This window comes from Mya arenaria, chromosome 13 (genome assembly GCF_026914265.1).
Source record: "Mya arenaria isolate MELC-2E11 chromosome 13, ASM2691426v1".
NCBI classification, from domain to species: domain Eukaryota; kingdom Metazoa; phylum Mollusca; class Bivalvia; order Myida; family Myidae; genus Mya; species Mya arenaria.
This window is the reverse complement of record NC_069134.1, coordinates 5337675-5344582: the sequence shown is the minus strand read 5'-3', so window position 1 is coordinate 5344582 and position 6908 is coordinate 5337675. Positions and strand designations below refer to the sequence as shown.

At 33.3% G+C, this 6908-nt stretch overlaps 1 long non-coding RNA gene across 1 annotated transcript; it reads left to right on the top strand.

Moving 5' to 3' along the window:
* Nucleotides 1–793: 793 nt before the first annotated feature.
* LOC128214688 (uncharacterized) lies at nt 794–6553 on the top strand. The gene is made up of 2 exons (XR_008257960.1): nt 794–1423; nt 5086–6553. It is a non-coding gene; the product is annotated as an uncharacterized LOC128214688 (long non-coding RNA).
* Nucleotides 6554–6908: the final 355 nt, after the last annotated feature.

Here is a 6908-nt window from a genome sequence, read left to right as displayed (position 1 = left end):
TTGACTGTCTATTTTCAAACTAAAAAACATATTTTAGCTTTGTCTTCATTTCAAGGCAAAATGCCCGCATTTTACAGTCGATTTAATATATAAATCCCAAAACTGACGGACAACAACCGTATACCTCTAATCACCTTTACCCTAATCAATAAGACATTGGACATGGCAGTTAATGTAAGGTTTGGTTTTGTCAATCAAATATTGTCCATCCTGTAAGATTGCTCCAGGAAAACAATTCTTATCAAGACGCATTGTCAAAATCTCGAAACATAGAACCATTCACTTCAATCCCGATTCCTTCTGGCGTATCAATTTCTGCATGGGTACAGAACAATGTTGACCTTAAACTTAGCGCCATCCATCTTGGATGTATTCATCAAACTCAATCAGTCCTGGATATCCAAGATTCGTTCATGGGATTTACGTTTTCAATTAACTTGATCGCTTTCTATTGAACGCATCTCTTCCCGGAATTCTCTTCACTGTTTTTGTAAGAAATAATTTCTGCAGTAACCGAGCTGCTTTTTTTGCATTATCAGGAGGGGTTGCCCTGTCTTAAGTTGGTAGATCTGAAATGTATCGTATGCTGAAAAGGTCTTTCAATATTTGGGACATTTTTTAAGACGTAAATTACAGAGTATTCTTAGAGAATAAGATTCATCGGCCTTGAATTTCCACCATATCGACAATTGCATGCAGAAATTTAACAGATACTTGCTTCGTAGCCAATACCGTACCTTCCGTTAGGAGAAATCGAGATAACATTCATAGGACAGTATTCTGTTGCCGCTAACTGATGCGGACACAGCAGCTGTCATCAATATGTTTAACACCATGGAATTCTGTATGTTCCTGAAAGTGCAATCCCGCGCCAGGTATTCGCCTGTTACGAAAATGAACTGTTTTGATACAAACTCACTGTTTTAGTATTTATTGGATGTATGTATGAACAAAATTGATTTTATTTTGGATTATGTGACGTGCAATTCGTAATAACTATTGCGAATTTAAGACGTTTTGTACGTTCCAAGAAGTCTGTTTCCGAAGACCATATAAGTTTATTTACTTTTCTTAGCGTGTTGATAACATTTCACACACAAAAAGTGACTGATATTTACCTTGACCGAATTCTGAGGAAAGAAACAAAACAAGTCTTTAAATGTAGTTAATATACATCATGTATATTCAATTGTTTGCGTGATTTACCGATTATCTCTGTTACAATCATCATATATTTGTAAAAGAGCTTTATAATTACCTAACAAACGCTCACGTTACGTTACGCGATGAGCGTGTGTTCGGCGACGGCTGCGGCGTCCTCACGACCGGGACGGAGAGAGTCTCGGAGCTCGAGCACCCGAGCAAGTACGGCAGAGCAGCACTTCTACATTAGCAAGGGTGGCCTCAAACCCCTTGACCAAAGGTATTTTTCGTTTTATAATTTTACATTTATGTTTTGTGTATTGTAATTCATCGATACAATTTATGACCATGACTTATTTTTCCAAGAACTAAAATATAGTTGTATGTGTTCGTACGTGTCATTGCTTTGCTTCGGAATCGTAGTTCCTTTTCTTTTTGTAACTGTTTTAGATAATTATATGAAATAGGCACGCATGTTACAATCTTGCCAAAACTTCATCCAGTTTTGATACTGTATAAATTGGCCGAGGTCACGTACGTGGGAATCAGAATGTTTTGTTTTCAGTACTAAATAATATATTCTGGCAAGATGTAATTATCACAATGATTAACCGTAGCTAGATCATAACAATTAAATATCGTTGCTGGTTCAATATATTATTCATTTGTTGATAGGCTTTTAGATAAATGATTAGGGCAGTAACAATTATTTGATTGATGTTATAGATATTATAAATAATAACCTAAAGGTAGTATGCTTCCCAAAGAGAAATAAGTCACGCCCTTGTCCGGAGAATAAAACTACTGATGTGTTTAAAATATGGCAATTAGAGGAAGTGCATGCAAAAAGAACCATACCATAGCATGTATATATATAACGTTATTTGCCTAGAACCATTCCTATTAAAATGGAAAAAAAGATTGAAATAAAACTTGGTCTATTGATGTATTGCAATGAGTGAAAGTGTATTGCACATGAAGCATAATTGTATCATGCATATTTTTAAGTCCCTCCATAACTACTTTTTTAATAAATGGTACTTGTACACACTTGATCTGAGTATAACTTAAAAACTACTGTTGGAATTAAAGTAAAACTTGGTATATTGATAGATGGCAATGAGGTGAAGAAATTGCACAAGCAGTATTTTCATATCATGCTATTTATTAAGTAATCTCCCATCATTTTTCAGAACTGGTGCTTTTCAGGGCCATTCCTTAAAAATACTAAAGAAATTTAAAAGAAACTTCAAATATAAACATATGACAAGGCGAGAATGCAAAAAGCACAAGAACCATAACCATAATGTAGATATATTGTTATAAGAGGAAGTACATTCCACAAGAACCATACTCTCGCCCTGTATATTTTTCATTATCTCCTCTTAACCTGATATTTTTCGAAAATGCGTTTTTGTCATAACCATATTTTGAAAAATACTTAAGAGATTGGAATGAAACTTAAAATGTGATTATATAGCGATAAGAGGAAGTGCAATACTTAAAAACCATCATCCTGCCTTGCATTTTGTTATCTTCCCTGAAACTCCACTTATCTAATATATTTTTAAAATGTGAGTTAGTTTGTCCGAGACATATTTTGGAAAGTACTAGAGGGATTGAATCCAAACTTGAAATATAAATGGATGGGAATAAAAGGAAGTCTAATGAATAAAGTTCCAAAGAACCATAATGCCGCCTTGCATATGTTTTTAGCAATCTTCCCATAAAAACCTCACCTTAACCCGAAACGTTTATAATGGGTGCTTATTTGAATGTACTTAAATCTTTGAAATGAAACATTATATATAAATTGATAAGAATGAGAGGAAAAACCAAAGAAATATAATCATACCCTGAATACCTATTTAATTATCTCCCTTAAATCTGATATTTTTCTCTAATAGGTGCTTCATTAGGCCATATCTTGGAATATTTTAAAGGGATTCAAATGCAACTTGGTATAAGGGTAGACTGCAATGACATTATAGACAGTTTGAAGATCCATATCTAGGCTATCATTCAACCGATCCTCTTCTAATATTTGTGAATTTCAATTGTTGCACATATCTTTCCATACATTAAATGACTCCAACTTCTGTAATATATTTCTACAACCATTTACCATGTAACAGCACATTGTATTACAATTTCTGGCTTTCCATAGAAAATGGGCATATGGGGGCATCCATTGCTTCCACTGATACTTTTGTCCAAATATGATTACGATAACCCTATGAAAATCCTACTGACGAAACCAGACATAAAGTCAATGATTTACAAAGATATAATGTATGTACTTTGCATAAGAACTTTTGTTTCTTTTGTTTGACATTATACTGAATGACTACAACACAGCGCGTTGGCATGTGGGACTCACTGTCCAGTCGGATAACTTGAGAGATTGTAAACATTTAAGTAGAAAACAGATCCTAATAAACAAATTTCAGCAACCAGGGAACGGCGCGTTCCATCCTTACATTTACCGTCAAGCCTCATCAGTGAGTAAAATAAGCAATGTTCGCGCAAAAACAAAATGATTAGCTAACATTTGCCAAGCATGTCCAGTGCACGATCGATTTTAAAGAAATTAATTTGTGTAGCCCTTCTCTCGTAGCGGCAGACAATATAAATAGCACGGACTTGAATATGACGATAAAGTAAATTGTATTATTTAGTGTTGAAGTGTTTCAACCTTTAAACGTTGGCATTTCTAAAGTGATTGACATTCTGGCACTGTATTGGTTACTATCATAAGTACATTGCAACACTTGAGTTGCAATTACACACTTCTCTAGGTGGAAAAATCTATTAAGTTATAAAATTGGGTAGCCGTTGCTTTAATGTATGCCCTTAACGTTAAAATAACGTTCAATTTGCGTTACAATTTGATTTATACAAGGCATGTATCAAATAAGCATTGTTCTTTCAAAAGGAAACTGATCAATTACCATTTTTTCAGGGTGTTTTCATTCAATAAGTTATCATTGCTACTCTATGAAATACTGAACTACGATGAGTTGCCCTATCATTGTGCAGCCGATTAAGTTTCTTTCTTGAATTAGAACCGAACAACAAACATCGACAGTTTCAACGGGAACTTTATCACGTTTTAAAGCACTCGAAACGTCTGATATATTGAGCCGTTTCGGGGAAAAGATCCACTCCATATGAAAAGTTCAGTGAAGCCTGAGGTTCCATTAATTGACTTTTACGCCTTAAATTATTTCAATGGGAACGCGAGGTAATGTTTTGATATGTGATGTACGGTTTTTATTCAAGTCGGAAAATAGCTCGTTGACCTAATGTTTCTTGTTATCATATACTGGACTTTAAATTAAGATTATTGTACCTTTTATCTTGTATCTTGCTTAAATGGGACTACACTGGCATAACTTATTGTCAAACATGCTTGAATCTACAGCGAATTACAGATGTGTGACGTTATTACATCTACAAATCAACTGCAGTGTACGTGGTCAAAAGGCTTCCTTTTGCCAGTATTAGGCTTGTATGTTAGTGTCGTTTGCACATTCAGTGTATGTGAGACCTCAGTCGGATGCATTTGATCAGGATACGTTCTCGGCTAATCGGTCTGCTTTGTAGTTTTCATTGTATTATTATTATTATTATTATTATTATTATTATTATTATTATTATTATTATTATTATTATTATTTATTATTATTATTTATTGCGGAAAACTCGATATTTAATTAAATACTATAAATGTCGGGTATTACTATGTTACCACAATTAACGGTTTTATGGTATACGAGATATAATATACTAATTATCAATAATAAAACTATTTGTTTGCCACTGTATGTCCGTGCTTACGCAAAAATAGTTCTTGTTTGTGGTGTCATAACACGTTGATAATATATGTTGGAATAAATGTGATGTTGAGCGATTACAAAGATTCTCTTTTGTCTTTTACAGGAAGTACAGCACGATTTCCACGACACGGCATTCCTCAAGTTCAAACTTGTGCTGCGTCATTTCCGTTCTACTTTCTTGCATTCTGGTTGGCTGGTGCGAACTAGGACAAGATTTTATTGGTTGAAGCAGGACCAATAGTAGCAAAGGGTTTAAATTTATAAAGGGTATGCCACGGACAGATGATTCTTTAACGAATCCATTACTACATTTTATTACCCATGGAATGCTTTTGAATGTGTTAATAATGCTAAATGCTTACGTTGCCATACTTTAGAACGAATGCTTTAAACTTGATATAGCATCATATTTTTTTTTGTTTTGATTATAAATTATGTTCCCTTTGAGTATTACATTGTGATGATACCTTAGCACTTTTCACACAAACAGTAGGGTGATAATGCTTTGCAGCGCTAATGCTTGAACTGCTTTTTTTCATAAATGCAACAGTTGTTGTTTATAATGAATATTCGTTCTTGTATTCAAATGAATCTTTTAGAACTGATAAAGCAGTGCACATTTACCTAATTCCTCCGACATTCGTCGTTGTGTTAATTTTTTTTTCTAAATGTCCTCTTTATATGGTATATACACATTTATGAACGAGAAATCACACTGATTTCTAGAGTTTCACGACATGTTTTACACACAATGTGAGAAGAAAAATTGTACTGAACATTAAGCAAGGTAAGACTACATGGCTTATAACAAAAATCCAATTGGTTGAACGTAACCCAAATGTATACGAAAATTACCCTAACTAGGCGAAGGATTACAGACAAAGAGAAGAAAATGTAAACAAAAACGTAGATCAAGTTTATCCAGAAAGTTTGCCAATTATGTTTTAATCATATACCGCTCAGAGCCTTTAATTATTGACTATAGTCAATAGTGTGATATGGTATGACCCTTATTTATACAGTGTCATTTGTTCAAAATAAGAAAAACAGCAATAACAATAAGTATTCACTTCAAAAAAGTGTAAGTTTGCCTTTTAAGAAGATTACCCTTTCTTTCTTTTACTTTTCAATGATATACGGACATTAATCAGTGAAAAATCAACAGTGAAAATATCAATTTCATACATCAAAATATCAATTTGATATTTTCATTTTGACTTTGTTATATTTTCACTGCAAGCTAGCGAGTGAAAATTTGAACTATTGTTAAAATCAAGGATAGTTACTTCCCTTGATCAAACATACACAACGTTTCTTTATAATACCAAATTTTTATTTTAGGCAACCTTTTCTAGTTCAGAAGAGAGATTTTCATTATGCTGTTGTTCACTGATAAATCTCCATATTTTATCGAAAAGCATGGAAGAAATTGTAGCATATGAACTTATGCTTATTCAAAAGTTATTGCATATTTCTAATTTTAAATTTTGCTGGCCATTGATATATTCCTTATTGGTATTGCAAGCATGGGCATATTTACCAATGTTTTTGAAATAAACTCATTATCAATATTTTTCGTCGGCTTTATTTCTCACAAAATCCTGACATGCATTCACGGAACTAGATCACAAGACAAATGTAAGATCAATGTCAACAACACACTGTTTCAATCTTGTCAAAATTTTACTTTAATGGCTTTATCATGATACGGCTATAAAGCGCACCGGAATGAAGCTTAAAGGGCCGAAGGTTGAATAAAACGTCAATAGAACCCTCTGATATAGTCCGATGTCAATTGAATATGTTTATTAACATATATCATATATTAAGGCTACTTATGGACAAAATAATGGACAATAGACAAATGAAATTGCTTTTGCTCATCTTTTTAAGAAAGTGAATCCAATGCACTGTTTTTATAATTGT